Source organism: Narcine bancroftii, chromosome 4, assembly GCF_036971445.1.
Source record: "Narcine bancroftii isolate sNarBan1 chromosome 4, sNarBan1.hap1, whole genome shotgun sequence".
NCBI lineage: Eukaryota > Metazoa > Chordata > Chondrichthyes > Torpediniformes > Narcinidae > Narcine > Narcine bancroftii.
Window position 1 is genome coordinate 290,867,854 of NC_091472.1, and position 16,014 is coordinate 290,883,867.

General features: G+C 41.4%; 1 long non-coding RNA gene across 1 annotated transcript; it reads right to left on the reverse strand.

Annotated features, from left to right (window-relative positions):
• Nucleotides 1–376: 376 nt before the first annotated feature.
• On the reverse strand, nucleotides 377–3,633 carry LOC138760161 (uncharacterized). The gene is made up of 3 exons (XR_011355475.1): nucleotides 3,607–3,633; nucleotides 2,925–2,999; nucleotides 377–1,469 (listed from the first exon to the last, which is right to left on the reverse strand). It is a non-coding gene; the product is annotated as an uncharacterized lncRNA (long non-coding RNA).
• Nucleotides 3,634–16,014: the final 12,381 nt, after the last annotated feature.

Here is a 16,014-nt window from a genome sequence, read left to right on the forward strand (position 1 = left end):
CCCTCAGAAATTGGTTGATTAAGGGGTTCACACATCACCAAGCTCTCAATCAGCAAAAGTGCAAATTCAACAAACATCTGAACTCAGTGCAGGTAGTGGTGGAGAATGCCTTTGGACAATTCAAAGGCCGAAGGAAACGTTTGAGCAAATGACTAGACATAAATACCACCTTTGTAACTGACGTTATTATTTCCTCTTGTGTCCTGCGTAATATATGCAAGATTAACAAGGATCACTTACTGCTTGAGTGGAACATTAATGCGGAGCAGATTTTTCCTCAGCCAGAGAGAAATCCTACTTTGGGTTCTACCCCACGTGCTGCCAATGCTATCCGTGATGCTATTGTAATCACAATGTAAACCTCAAGCAAGCAAAATGGGTATAAAGATAACCTTTATCACAAAACATAATAAGACAAGTATTGCAAATCTGAAATGTTGAAGAGGCAGAACTGCTGAAAGGATGTGCATCTTTCTTGCGCGATGTAAAAGTCAACCAGTGAAAATATACGACTTTAAAGTGGCGTCACAGTTATCGTTTATAAGGACGTAAATAACATTTAAATAGCACTCAGTGCACATAACTAAATAAGCTGTCAATTTAACTAGATATTCATGTAACCAACTTCTGTAAATTTTAACAATGTAAAAACCATTTGGACTGTGCCTCGATAAAAAGATAAATACACGTTACCAAGAGATCAGCAAACTTAACTAGATTTTCATGTAAACCACTTTTGTAAACTTTAAAGATGCAAAGATTTTTTTGAACTGCGCCTCTTTAAAAATAGAAATTCACAGCACCAAGATATCTGTAAATTTAACTAGCTTTTCATGTAAACGACTTTTGTAAACTTTAACAGCATGCCTTTTTGAATTGTGCTGCAATAAAGGCAATTACACAGTACAAGAAAATTGGTTGCTTAGATGTTTTTATCATGTAGGTATCGTATAAAGGATGAGGAGGAGGAGGAGGAGGAGGGGTTGAGATTCCCGACCCCTTCCTGAGATGGTGGCTGCTGCCCTCCCCAGCTGCTGGATGGTGCTCGTGCACTGGGGAGGCAAGCTGGTAAGGGCTATATTAAGAGTGGAGCTGCATTGAGTTAAATGAGGAGATTGAATGTGGCTGAGTGGGTGACAGTGGAAAAATGGAGGAGTGCAGAGGGAAGAAGGCACTTTGGAATGGGCAGGACTGTTGCCTGGTCAGCAGGTGCACAACCTGCCACAAGATTAAGATCTGCTCTCATATATCAGAATGCAGCTCTCTCATCATGTAGGCAAATGTGCTGATGTTGGATCCAAACACAACACGCTGATCAGCAAGCAAACCTCTGAAATCTTCCAAACTCCTCTGATGCTGCACACGGTCATGCTTGTAATCTTCATTGGCCATTTCTCTCACGAAAGCATGCATATCAGCAGTTGCCTCCTGAGCCTTGTTGGCTCTTCCTCTTCCCCCATTCTCCAACCCTGCAGAGCAATGGAATATATGTTGATAAAGCAACATGACTAACAGACACTTGGACATAGACACTTAACAGACACTTTGGATAAATGTTGGTCATACACTATGCGGTCTTACTGTCTTCAAGAGACACCTCTGCCCTGGGCATTCACAGGGTGTCCATGGAAATCTCCCTCCTTAACGGTTCAAACTCCGGGCTCCTTGCACAGACTGATGGTTGCTCTGTGGGATGGTACCTGGCTGTCGGGGTCTGCCTCCAGGGGGAACTCTTATCTCAATTCCCTGAGCCGCATCAGAGGGCTCACAGGAGGACGCAATCACACTGGGGGTAGATACCTCACTGCGGCCTTCCAGAGGAATACCGATGTCATGTAACACTGCCACAGGGGCTGCCATGGGGGTCCAGATTTTCCAAGTTTCCACATAAGGGGCAGAGGGGCAGCAGATGGGGTAACACCACTCCATCCGGCTTTGGCCACTCCTCCTATTATGGTTTGTGACCTGCATGAATTTCTTGCGCAAGCTTTTCAGCTTGTTTATGACCTGGACCTTTGACTTCTCAATGCCTGCTTCCTGCAGCCTCACAACTATCATTGCATACATCCATGAATTTTTCACCATGCTTGAATACTGCTGGTGTATATCCGGATCCACCCTCCTTAGAGACAGCAGTTCCCTTACATCTACATCATTCAAATGGCCAGGCATTCTAATCTCACTTTTTATTCTAGCCTGAATTAAAGTGTTTAAAAAAACACACAGTTCAGTACAGACTTTCAATCAAAACAAACACTGTGATCAAAAGTCTGCAGCTGAAACTTAACTGAAAAATGCAGAAAGCATGTTTTTTAATGCACAGACCTGGATTCCACCCCCTCTCTCTGCACTATCAGTTCCCGCTGAAATTACATGACTCCAGGCACGTAAGCAGTGTTGCGCCACATGCGCTGACGTCACGATGCTTGCCCTACTAGGCCATTTGCCTTTTCACACCACAGAGTGAGGTGCTCCGGGAAAATTTCCCAGGGCCATGGCCCTACCTATGAGGAAGGGCCGGGAATACATTTGAAATTTCACGGACGACCTTTTCACATCGCAGGTTCGCAGGAGGGTTCCCAGGAAAATGTTCCGGGAATCGCCATTTTACACAGTGGTGCAAAAAGGCCTACTGATACTCCCAACTCCCGATAAATCACTTATAGTCGCAGCTCCCGATAAATTACTGATAATTGCAACTCGCAAATGTGATGCGAGGGTTAAACAAATAATGCCCATCATCCCCTCTACCACAAGCAGGCTCAGCACACCGGTTAACAAAGGAATACAAATTAACTATCATTTATAATGAGTGAGACACAGCAGCTCTTTAGGCCTTTTCCCATTGGCGAATCTAGGTGACCCTCCTTGGACCCAGATGAAGCTGCACCTCCCAGGTCTTTCACGCTGCAAACCTTACTTACCTGGGAAAATTGGCTTCCGGGCATTTTAAAGGGGTTCCACCCCTAAAGAAGACATCACGAGTGACGTGTTATGCACTAACAGGAGGAAGAAAACATAGTAGTGACACAGTAATAGAGTGACGAAGGAACAGTTAACTTTAACCCACTTGTTTCACAGTCAATTTAATAGCGAACAGTCACGTTTCTTACCAGATGGTTTTGCCATCACTATATCTCCTCGCTGTTTCCCATTTAACTTGGGGTTGCTCGCATTTCTACCCCCTCCCCTGCAGGGGTCGTGTTTATTTTATGTAGTATTCCGGCCAGCCATTTCTACCGTGGGTCGGAAACCGAACGAATTCTCCACTCGACTTCGCAGAAAGCACAGAAGGGGACAGCAAGGAAGGGTTAAGGATATCGGACCTTGCAGCAGAGGCAGGTGGGCGTTAAGGTAAAGAAGAGAAATTGTGACAGGCACGGGGTAGGGAGAGGGAGGTGTGGAAATTACCGCAACAGACATTGAAGTGGAGATAGGCTGGATGCCTCGGTCCAAACTTTTATGCATTCCCCTCTGAACTGCTATAACGTTGGCTGAGCACTACAGAAATACAAGACTTCCTTGGGTGGCTTTAATGGGCTCCACAATTCACTGTTACTGCGTGTTCGGTTTTTTATAAGTGTGAGCTGCAAGCGTTTAACTCACTTTCACATTCTCACAGAAATCAGTGCCAGACGACTCTGGTAGAATTCTTTATTTTAATCGCCTATGTGATGCAAGCACAAAGGTGCTGATGTCACGAAGCCTGCCTGGTAAGTCATTTGTTGATTCATACTGCCAGAAGGGTGGATGGATGAACTTGACCAGGGTCTGACAGTAATCCCCCTCCCCCACACCCCCCCCCCCCCCCCCCTCCCTGACCTATGTCTCGGAGCCCAGTCTGACTTTTTCACACTTCAAGATTCCCGGGTCAAATTGGCCGGTTTATCCATTTGTTCACAGCAGTGTGAAAAGGCCTACGGGTGTATGCCACAATAGTCTCTGTCCTTTACTGGCACACACCTTACAATTCGTTCTCCAGTGACAGCCATGGCTCAAAACCTGGAACAGAGGTGTTAAGGGGGACAAAGAGCAAACTAGCCCACATGCTGGGTTTTTATCTTGCAGCTGGCCCAGGTGAAGAGGAGGAGGAATAATTGTAAGGTGTGTTTACCTGTGGTTAGGACTGATCTTGATTGACATGGGGAAATGACTTTTGACCTGTTTCCTGCCTGGCTGCTCAAATAACCATCCAGGATCAAGCACATGGAAATTCCTTTGTTCTGACCAGTATCCTGTCTGAACTCTTGGATAATTCTCTGGATAACACCAGATAATTGTGACTCTTTGGAATTCTTTACTCAAGTGAGATGTGTATTTTCAGAAACTATGTTCAATAAAGTGAGATGTCAGACAGGGCTGTGTTCTATCACCAGACCTGTTCTCCCTGTACAGTGAAAACATCTTGAGAACCATACAAGAAATAACTGGAAATAAATATCAATATCAACAAGCAGATGATACAGTACTGATTGCAAACAGTGAAGTAAATTTACAGAAATTAGTATCTACCATGAACACAGAGAGCGAAAGACTTGGCCTAACTTTAAACAAAAAGAAACCTGAAGTAATGGTAATATCAAAGAAACCTGAAAACAACTTCAAGTATCTTGGATCATCTGATGGCAAATGATGAAAAGACATAAAAGCAAGAATAGCAATGGCAAGAACAGCATTTATAGAAATGAGAAATATCCTAACGAATAAGAAAATAGCAACTGACATCTGCCTTAGAACTCTCAGCTGCTAAATTCTTCCTCCTTGATGTCTGGCTGTGAGTCATGGGCCATCACAAATGCAATGAAAAAAAGAATCAATGCAACAGAGCTGTAGTTTCTCAGAAGAATGCTATGCATATCGTATCTTCTTTGGCTTGGCTTCGCGGACGAAGATTTATGGAGGGGGTAAAAAGTCCACGTCAGCTGCAGGCTCGTTTGTGGCTGACCAGTCCGATGCGGGACAGGCAGACACGATTGCAGCGGTTGCAAGGGAAAATTGGTTGGTTGGGGTTGGGTGTTGGGTTTTTCCTCCTTTGCCTTTTGTCAGTGAGGTGGGCTCTGCGGTCTTCTTCAAAGGAGGCTGCTGCCCGCCAAACTGTGAGGCGCCAAGATGCACGGTTTGAGGCGTTATCAGCCCACTGGCGGTGGTCAATGTGGCAGGCACCAAGAGATTTCTTTAGGCAGTCCTTGTACCTTTTCTTTGGTGCACCTCTGTCACGGTGGCCAGTGGAGAGCTCGCCATATAATATGATCTTGGGAAGGCGATGGTCCTCCATTCTGGAGACGTGACCCATCCAGCGCAGCTGGATCTTCAGCAGCGTGGACTCGATGCTGTCAACCTCTGCCATCTCGAGTACCTCGACGTTAGGGGTGTGAGCGCTCCAATGGATGTTGAGGATGGAGCGGAGACAACGCTGGTGGAAGCGTTCTAGGAGCCGTAGGTGGTGCCGGTAGAGGACCCATGATTCGGAGCCGAACAGGAGTGTGGGTATGACAACGGCTCTGTATACGCTTATCTTTGTGAGGTTTTTCAGTTGGTTGTTTTTCCAGACTCTTTTGTGTAGTCTTCCAAAGGCGCTATTTGCCTTGGCGAGTCTGTTGTCTATCTCATTGTCGATCCTTGCATCTGATGAAATGGTGCATCCGAGATAGGTAAACTGGTTGACCGTTTTGAGTTTTGTGTGCCCGATGGAGATGTGGGGGGGCTGGTAGTCATGGTGGGGAGCTGGCTGATGGAGGACCTCAGTTTTCTTCAGGCTGACTTCCAGGCCAAACATTTTGGCAGTTTCCGCAAAGCAGGACGTCAAGCGCTGAAGAGCTGGCTCTGAATGGGCAACTAAAGCGGCATCATCTGCAAAGAGTAGTTCACGGACAAGTTTCTCTTGTGTCTTGGTGTGAGCTTGCAGGCGCCTCAGATTGAAGAGACTGCCATCCGTGCGGTACCGGATGTAAACAGCGTCTTCATTGTTGGGGTCTTTCATGGCTTGGTTCAGCATCATGCTGAAGAAGATTGAAAAGAGGGTTGGTGCGAGAACACAGCCTTGCTTCACGCCATTGTTAATGGAGAAGGGTTCAGAGAGCTCATTGCTGTAACTGACCCGACCTTGTTGGTTTTCGTGCAGTTGGATAATCATGTTGAGGAACTTTGGGGGACATCCGATGCGCTCTAGTATTTGCCAAAGCCCTTTCCTGCTCACGGTGTCGAAGGCTTTGGTGAGGTCAACAAAGGTGATGTAGAGTCCTTTGTTTTGTTCTCTGCACTTTTCTTGGAGCTGTCTGAGGGCAAAGACCATGTCAGTGGTTCCTCTGTTTGCGAGATCCAAAATGAGTGGTGGACTAGCCTCGCCAAACGAACACAGCTCAGCGCGGACATTGGCGACTTCAGGGGTTTCTACGAGGCTCTAAAGGCTGTGTACGGCCCCTCACCCCAAGTCCAAAGCCCGCTGCGCAGCTCAGACGGCAAAGTCCTCCTCAGCGACAAGATCTCCATCCTCAACCGATGGTCAGAACACTTCCAATCTCTTTTCAGTACCAACCGCTCAGTCCAAGATTCCGCCCTGCTCCAGCTCCCTCAACAGCCCCTAAGGCTAGAGCTGGATGAGGTTCCCACCCTGGATGAGACATATAAGGCAATCGAACAACTGAAAAGTGGCAAAGCAGCAGGTATGGATGGAATCCCCCCAGAAGTCTGGAAGGCTGGCGGCAAAACTCTGCATGCCAAACTGCATGAGTTTTTCAAGCTTTGTTGGGACCAAGGTAAACTGCCTCAGGATCTTCGTGATGCCACTATCATCACCCTGTACAAAAACATAGGCGAGAAATCAGACTGCTCAAACTACAGGGGAATCACGTTGCTCTCCATTGCAGGCAAAATCTTCGCTAGGATTCTACTAAATAGAATAATACCTAGTGTCGCTGAGAATATTCTCCCAGAATCACAGTGCGGCTTTCGCGCAAACAGATGCATATCGTATACAGACAGGACAACAAACAAAGTTCTACAAAGAATGAGAACAAAATGTACATTACTTAAATGAATCAGAAAACAGCAATCAAAATTCTTTGGACACCTCATGGGAGTGGATACATTAGAATATTTAGTTACAACTAGAAAGTTGGAAGGAAAAAGAAGTAGAGGCAGGCGGAATGAAAATGATAGATAACCATGATGGTTAGAAGAAACAGGGGAGGCAACAACTACTACAATTAGGTGGGTCGGAGACCGTGATGGATGGAGAAACATGATTGCTCACACCAAGTCGATAGATCATCTACCTTGATGACAATGCATATGGCTGACATTTACTTGCAGATCAGCTTCTAGCACTGATCTATGTCAATTATGTTTTCTTCTGCCACACCCCAGCTCCCAGTGGCTGCTCTCCTATGCTCCCAGTGCACTGCTTATAATGCCCAAAGGGTACAGTACTACAATCTTTCACAGCCCCACTCCCTCCAACCCCCCCACCCACCCTCAGCTCTCAGGCAGATAGATTTGCCTGCTAAACCTATGGCAGTTTAAAGTAGATGCAAGGCTCAATTCTCATTGTGTTTGTGAGAGTCTAAAAAGAGTTATCTAGCTTAACTCTGCCTTCAACTCCATGGATCATGACTCAGTACAATTACAATGACTTAAAAGAAATATTTGAACAGGGTTCGTGCACTGCCAACCTTTCAGGCAATGAGTTCCAGACTACTGACATCTTTTTTGTAAGCGTTTCCTTCTTTGTTTATTCCTAAGCTTTCTTCCAATTATTTTAAATATATGCCTCTTGACTTTTGAACTTCCCGTTAGGATGACTCAGTTCTTTCTATTTTTTTTAATCCCCTTGTAACTACACCTCACTTAAATAAACCTATGTAGCGTGAATAAAAGCTCTCCGATTGGAGGGAGAACAAAAACTTTAATTAGCTTATAACCAAGGGTAGGGTTCAACAGTAGTCTTCGGAAAGATTCTGGGCTTAGGCGAGAAATCAGGGTTAGATGTGGGGAAATGGGGGTGGAGCCAGGAGGTGGGGCAGAGACAGGAGGCGAGGCCAGCCATCAGTACAGCACCCTACCAATGAATACCAGTTCATTGCATTCACTCTTTCCTGCAGAATTTAGGGTCTGTGAATGAGAACATGGGTTCAGAAACAAGTGGTAAAAAATATATACATTTATTTACAAATTTAAGTGGTCCCAGGGGGGGTCTGGAGATCCTGGTGGAGCGCCTTATCACCGGAGGGGTCTTGGACTCCTTGGGTCTCCTGGTCCCATTGTGAGGGAGGAGAGGCAGGCTTGGTCTCCGGCTTGATGATGTTGACGATGGAGGAGGGTGCACTTTTCTACTGAACTGGATCCCCCAAGGCCCTGACTGGGGGGTGGCAAGAATGAGCTCCATGGTTCGCAAGGCACCTGAGGCACCTGTTCTGGTGGGTGCCAGGTCCCTGATGGAGATGGTGTCCTCCCTGCCATCCAGGTACTCCACATAGGTGTACGTGGATTGGCGTGGAGCAGTTTCACCCTTTACACCAGATAGTCAGTCTTGCTTCTCCTCACTTGCTTCCTTTATTAAAAAAAATTATTTTCCATTTGCGTCAAAACATATACAGTATTTATCCAGAACATAAAAATAAAAATTACGACACAAAAATAATACAACTTTTATGTATTTTCTCCATCCCTTCCCAAAAAAGTAGAAAAAAAAGAAAAGAAAAAGCCTGTCTAATAAACCTATATCTTTTAATTAATTAATTGCAGTTTACATAACAATCTTAAACCATAATTAATTAGGGCGGGTTGGACAGGGGTGTAGTGGACACTGCAGATAAAGTCGTAGCAATAAAATCCATGCAGGGTTTCCAAATCTTATCATATTTTTCTGGTTGATTTTGTAAATTATACATTATTCTCTCTAATGGTATACAATTTAATAGTTCCATTCACCATCTACTCAACACCGCAATATCACCAGATTTCCATGTTAGAGCAATAGATTTCTTTGCTATTGCTACACTTAAATAACTTCTTTTGATAAATATCTAACTTCAATTGGGAAATATATCCCAACAAAAATACTCTGGGATCCTTCAAAATTTGCGTCTTCAAAACTTGTCCAAATAACTTATATCCTTCCAAAACTTACCTACTTTTTCACATTGCCAGACTGCATGCAGTAAAGATCCTACTTCTTTATTACATCTAAAACATTGATCAGAAAAATTTGAATGAAGTATAAGCAATTTGTATGGAGCATAATATAATTGATGTAAAAAATTAAATTGTACCATCTGATATCTAACATTAATTGTATTAGTTACACTTTCATAGCATAATTTTGACCATACTTCATCTTGAATCTGTATATTTAAATCTTTTTCCCATCTAGATTTGTATTTGGATAAATCTTTTTTCTGAATAGTCTCTTGCAATTTGATATACATATTAATATAAATCTTTCAATAAACATATCCATTATTAGATATTCAAATAGACTTTGTTCTGGAAATTTAAAATTCCTCCCTAATTTTCTTTTTAAATCTGATTTAAGTTAATAATAAGAAAAAATAGTATTATGTGGTATATTAAACTTGTCTTTCAATTGATCAAAAGTCAAAAAAAAGATCCAAAAAACAATCCCTTATTTTTTTATTCCACAATTATTCTTTTCTTTGGCTTGGCTTCGCGGACGAAGATTTATGGAGGAGTAATGTCCACATCAGCTGCAGGCTCGTTTGTGGCTGACAAGTCCGATGCGGGACAGGTAGACTCGGCTGCAGCGGTTGCAAGGGAAAATTAGTTGGTTGGGGTTGGGTGTTGGGTTTCTCCTCCTTTGTCTTTTGTCAGTGAGGTGGGCTCTGCGGTCTTCTTCAAAGGAGGTTGCTGCCCACCGAACTGTGAGGCGCCAAGATGCACGGTTTGAGGCGATATTAGCCCACTGGCAGTGGTCAATGTGGCAGGCATCAAGAGCTTTCTTTAGGCAGTCCTTGTACCTCTTCTTTGGTGCACCTCTGTCTCGGTGGCCAGTGGAGAGCTCGCCATATAACACGATCTTGGGAAGGCGATGGTCCTCCATTCTGGAGACGTGACCTACCCAGCGCAGTTTGATCTTCAGCAGCGTGGATTCGATGCTGTCGGCCTCTGCCATCTCGAGTACTTCGATGTTGGAGATGAAGTCGCTCCAATGAATGTACCGCACAGATGGCACTCTCTTCAATCTGAGGCACCTGCAAGCTCACACCAAGACACAAGAGCAACTTGTCCGTGAACTACTCTTTGCAGACGATGCCGCTTTAGTTGCCCATTCAGAGCCAGCTCTTCAGCGCTTGACATCCTGTTTTGTGGAAACTGCCAAAATGTTTGGCCTGGAAGTCAGCCTGAAGAAAACTGAGGTCCTCCATCAGCCAGCTCCCCACCATGACTACCAGCCCCTCCCCCCCCCCCCCACAATCTCCATCGGGCACACAAAACTCAAAACAGTCAACCAGTTTACCTATCTCGGCTGCACCATTTCATCGGATGCAAGGATCGACAACGAGATAGACAACAGACTCGCCAAGGCAAATAGCGCCTTTGGAAGACTACACAAAAGAGTCTGGAAAAACAACCAACTGAAAAACTTCACAAAGATTAGCGTATACAGAGCCGTTGTCATACCCACACTCCTGTTCAGCTCCGAATCATGGGTTCTTTACCGGCATCACCTACGGCTCCTAGAACGCTTCCACCAGCATTGTCTCCGCTCCAATCACAATTATACCAAACATCAAAATAACGATTATTAACCATAAAAGGAATTAAAGGATTTTGATTTAATATAATTTTAGCCAGTTGATAATTCTTCATTCCTCCTTCTACATGTACTCCATTCCATACCTCAAGGCTATGCATTAATTTGGTGTATCTAGTTTTCCTTTTAATAACCCCTCATGCCATTTATATAAAATCTGTTCAGAATGACTTTCTCCTATTTTACTCATTTCGATTTGCACCCATGCAATCTTTTCATCGGTCTGATAACAAGAAGACAAAAACCTAAGTTCAGCTCCTTTATTATAATTTTTTAACTTAGGCAATTGAAGTCCCCTTGATCAAATTTCCATGTTAATTTTTCCAATGCCATCCGAGGCATTTTATCCCTCCAAATAAATCCTCTTACACTTTTATTTAAATCCTGAAAAAAACATTATTGGTACAAAAATGGGTAGAGATTGAAAAAGATATTGTATACTAGAGAAGATATTCATTTTCACACAAATTAAAGAAATTAGCAAATCTCTCCATCTTAATAAATCTTGTTTAATTTTCCTCAATAAAGGTATGTCGTTTAATTTAAATAAATTATTAAATTCTTATCAATATTAATTCCTAAATATTTAATTGCACCAATCTGCCATTTAAATTTTGTCTTTTTTCTTAACTTGAACATAGTCTGTTTCAATCATTGGCATCACTTCACTTTTATCAATATTTACTTTGTGACCTGATACTAACCCATACTCCGCCAATCAATCATTTACTTTTTGTAATGATCTTTCAGTGTTTGTAAGGTATAATGTTACATCATCTGCACAAAGACTAATTTTATGTTGTTATCATGTATCTTAAAGGCCTCAATCTCGCTATCACTTCTAATCACCTCAGCTAAAAGTTGTACAGCTAATGCAAATAAAAAAGGAGATAATGGACCTCCTTGTCTTCATGATCTTTCCAACAAAAAAAAGATTTTGATATTTGCCTATTTATAATCACCTTAGCCTTTGGAAAATTATCCAATTTATAATATTTATCAGAATTCCAAAAACCTTCAGTACTTTAAATAAATAATCCCATACTAATCTATCAAATGCCTTTTCTGCATCTAACGCTAAAGCCACTGATGGTATTTTTCTTTTCTGAGCCATATGTATTAAAATTAAAAATCTAACAATATTATCTGCTGATCTTCTATTTTTAAGAAAACCTGTTTGATCCATATTAATCAATTTAGGTAAACATTTAGATAATCTATTAGTTATTAATTTGGACAAAATTTTATAATCAGTATTCATTAATGAAATTGGTCTATATAAAGATGGAAGCAAAGGGTCCTTCCTTTTTTGTGAATAACTATAATTTACCCAGTTTTAAACGACTCAGGTAAGTCCTAAAGATCTTCCATTTGATCTAACAACCCCATAAATATCATAATTAATAACTCTTTAAATTCTTTATAAAACTCCAGAGAGAAACCATCCTCCCCTTGAGCCTTATTGTTTGGTAAAGATATCAGTATATTATATAATTCTGTAACTGTAAATGGATTTATTAATTCTGTTTTCTCTTCTATGCTTAGCTGTGGTAAAGTAATTTTGGACAAGTATTTGTCTATTTTATTCCCACCCTTCAAAGATTCTGAATAATATAATTTCTTAGAGAATTTCATAAACACGTCATTAATACCTTTTGTTTTATAAGTAAGATTACCCAAATCTTCTGTTACAGCTACTATTGTTCTCGATACTTGTTCAATCTTCAATTGCCATGCTAAAACTTTATGTGCTCTATCTCCCAATTTGTCATATTATTATTGGGTTTATCTTATATCCCTCTCTACTCTATATGTTTGTATTGTATTAAGCTTCAATTTCTTTAAATTCAACATTTTTCTTTGTTCATCATTCTCTCAATTTTGCAATTCATTTTCCATCTTTATTATTTCCTTTTCCAAAGAATTAACTTCAGACATATATTCTTTTTTTAACCTTAGCTGTATAATTTATTACTTGTCCTCTTAAATAAACCTTAAAAGAATCCCATACCACAAACTTATTAGTTACAGAAGGTTCATTCAGGTATTCAATACTATGAACTCTTGTCTGGAGTTGAGAGGCGATTAAAAACATGTCTATACGGGAATATGTCTTATGTCTATAAGAATAAAATGAATAATCTCTAATATCAGGATGCATCTTCCTCCAACTGTCAACAAGTTTCATTTCATTCATAATATTTTTCACATCCTTTGTTACCTTATTTTTAACCATGATTTCTCCTGATCTTTCCAACTTGGAATCAAAGGTGAAATTAAAGTCTTCTCCAATAATTATTTTCCCTTTTGCATTAGCTAACTGCATAAAAAGATCTCATATAAATTTTCCATCATCTACATTCGGAGCATGTATATATTCATCAAAGTCCAATATTCAGAATATATTTTGCAATTTGTCGTCACATACCTCCCCACTTTATTAAACATTACATCCAATATTTCAATTGGTAGACTTTTTTATTAATATCACTACTCCTCTAGCTTTAGAATTAAATGAAGAAGAGAATACCCCACACTCACCCAGTCTCTCTTTAATTTCATATGTTCTATTTCTGTTAAATGAGTTTCTTATATAAAAGCCACATCCACTTTAGTCTTTTCATATAATTCAATAACCTTTTTCTCTTTATCAAATTCTGAATTCCATTAATATTAATACTAATAAATGTCAATTTCCCTGCCATTAGACTTCAAAATTAAATCCTATATCCCTCCAGTGTCCCCCTCCATCTCCCCATCCAACCCAACCCTCCCCATATAATATCTTGCATCTATAAACAGTCCAGGCTAAAAACCAAAAAAAGGAAAGATAAGAAAGGAAGAAAAAAGAAGAAAGGTAAGGAAAAACCCCAGAGGTGCGTGATGTTAAGGCAACTCTATCACCCTGATCTATACGGTGCACATGATAGTGTAGTGGTAAGCATCACATTCCCCACTAACTCACTTGAAACATCACATCATCCCTTACCATAAGCTTATCAATAGACCTTTTAATCTATTAATCATATCCAGTATATTAGATCATGCACAATATAGGTTAAAACTTCCTCCCCTTTTTAACTCTCTCAAAACTCAATGTATTTTCAGTTACAGCAAAACCTCTCAGTTATATAATAAATTCTAGTGTCTACAACTATCTGCTGATCTTTAACAAGCAATGAATTGGCATATAACTTTACTTCATTAGGCTCAGTAAAAAATCTATTCCTCCCGGGACGAATACTTTCAAAGCAGCTGGATATCTCAAAACAAGGATAAAATGAGCCATGCAGGTGACCCCTGGATGGCAGAGCTCATTATGCAAAGACCACAGTTGGCCAGTGTATGCAGAGGCACAGCTTCCCCTGGATAAGGCATCTGGAGAACCAATAAGGGCTCCTGGCTGATAGGCGATGTCATAATTGTAGGCGGAGAGCTTGATCCTCCACCAAGCAATTTTGTCATTCTTGATTCTGCCCTTCTTGACATTATTAAACTTTTAATAGAGGCTTTTAAGAGAGGGCACACTTTATCAGCATATTGAGGGATCCACTGGGCATAATATGAGAAAAACCCCAGGAATCTCCTCAAAGCCTTGTGGTTCCAGGGTTGGGGAGCTCTACCAGGGGTGCATCCTATCGGGATCGGGGCCAATGATGTCATTCTCCACCACATAGCCAAGGATAGCCAGCCGTTTAGTCCTGAACACACACTTGTCAGAGTTATAAGTGAGATTCATGGCTTTCACTGCATGGAGAAAACTCTGGAGGTTGGCACCATTGTCTTCCAAGGTGTGGTCACAGACAGTGACATTATCGAGGTAGGAGAAAGTGGCCTTCAACCTATACTCATCCACCATTCTGACCATCCACTTCTGGAAGATAGAAATCCCTTTACTAATACTGAAAGGGACCCTCTGGAATTGATAGAGATGACCATTAGCATTAGCTCCTTGGAATGGATTGGCAGGTGGTGATAGGCAGCTTTCAGATCAATGGTCGAATAGACTCGATACTGCGTGATATCATTCATCATGCCCGAAATATGAGGGAAGGTGTTTGCGTCCAGAAGTGTCTACCAATTAATAGTTTGGCTATAGTCAGTTACTTGCTTGGACTTGTTTTCCTCCTTTACCACTACCACTTGCACTCTCCTTGGGCTGGTTCGATGATAACTTCATCCAGCAGATGTTGAGTCTCCGACTTCATAAACTCTCGGTCTGCTGCATTGTACCTCCTGCTCTTAGGAGCAATGGGCTTGCAGTCTGGGGACAGATTCAAGAAGAGAGGAGGGGGGTTGATATTCAGTGTGGAGAGGCTGCATGTGGGTTCTGATTTTAGTGGCCCTCCATAAAAAAACTGTTGCGGGGGAGGGGACCAGAATACTCCATGGTAACGCTTTTAAGGTGACACAGAAAATCCAGACCCAACAAGACCGGAGCACACAGCTAATCAAGAATATACAAGCTTTTTGTGATTTTATTTAATACCTGATTTAGATCTTCCCAAAACTTTTCCACTTTCTCACATGCCCAAATTGCATGTACTGTTGTTCCCGTTTCCTTCTTACAGTGAAAACATCTGTCTGATACTGTTGGGTCCCATTTATTTAACTTTTGGGGCATGATATATAGCCTATGTAACCAATTATATTGTGTCATGCATAACCTCGAGTTTATTGTATTTCTCATAGATCCGGAGCATAACTTTTCCTATATTTCATTTTTTATCTTTATGTTTAGATCTTGTTCCCACATACCAAAAAATCCAGAGATCTTTCTTCTATGTAATATAAGAAGTAAAGAATTAGGCCTCAAACTGGATGAAGCACAAAAAAAGATTTATTATGATAGCCTTAGCTGTAGCAAAAAAATGTATAGTCAACCTGGAAATCAGAAGAGAGCGTGAGAGTACAGCAATGGTACATAGAAATGAATAAATGTATTCCATTGTAAAAAATAACATATAATTTAAAAAATAAAGTCACTTTATTCGAATAAATTTGGGAACCGTACATGGAACACAACAGAGAGCCTACCGCGGACCTCCAGCCCCTAAAATGATGGAATGAGAAGAAGACAAAATGAACTGACCCAGTGTGTAAAAGTAGATGACACAATTTTGTTTATTTTCATTGTGTGATGACATTGTTTAATGGATTTATTTTATTGTATATGTTGAACGTTTAATGGGTTGGGGGGGTGGGAAGGAGAGAGGGAAGGGAGGGGGGAGAAAGGGGAGAAA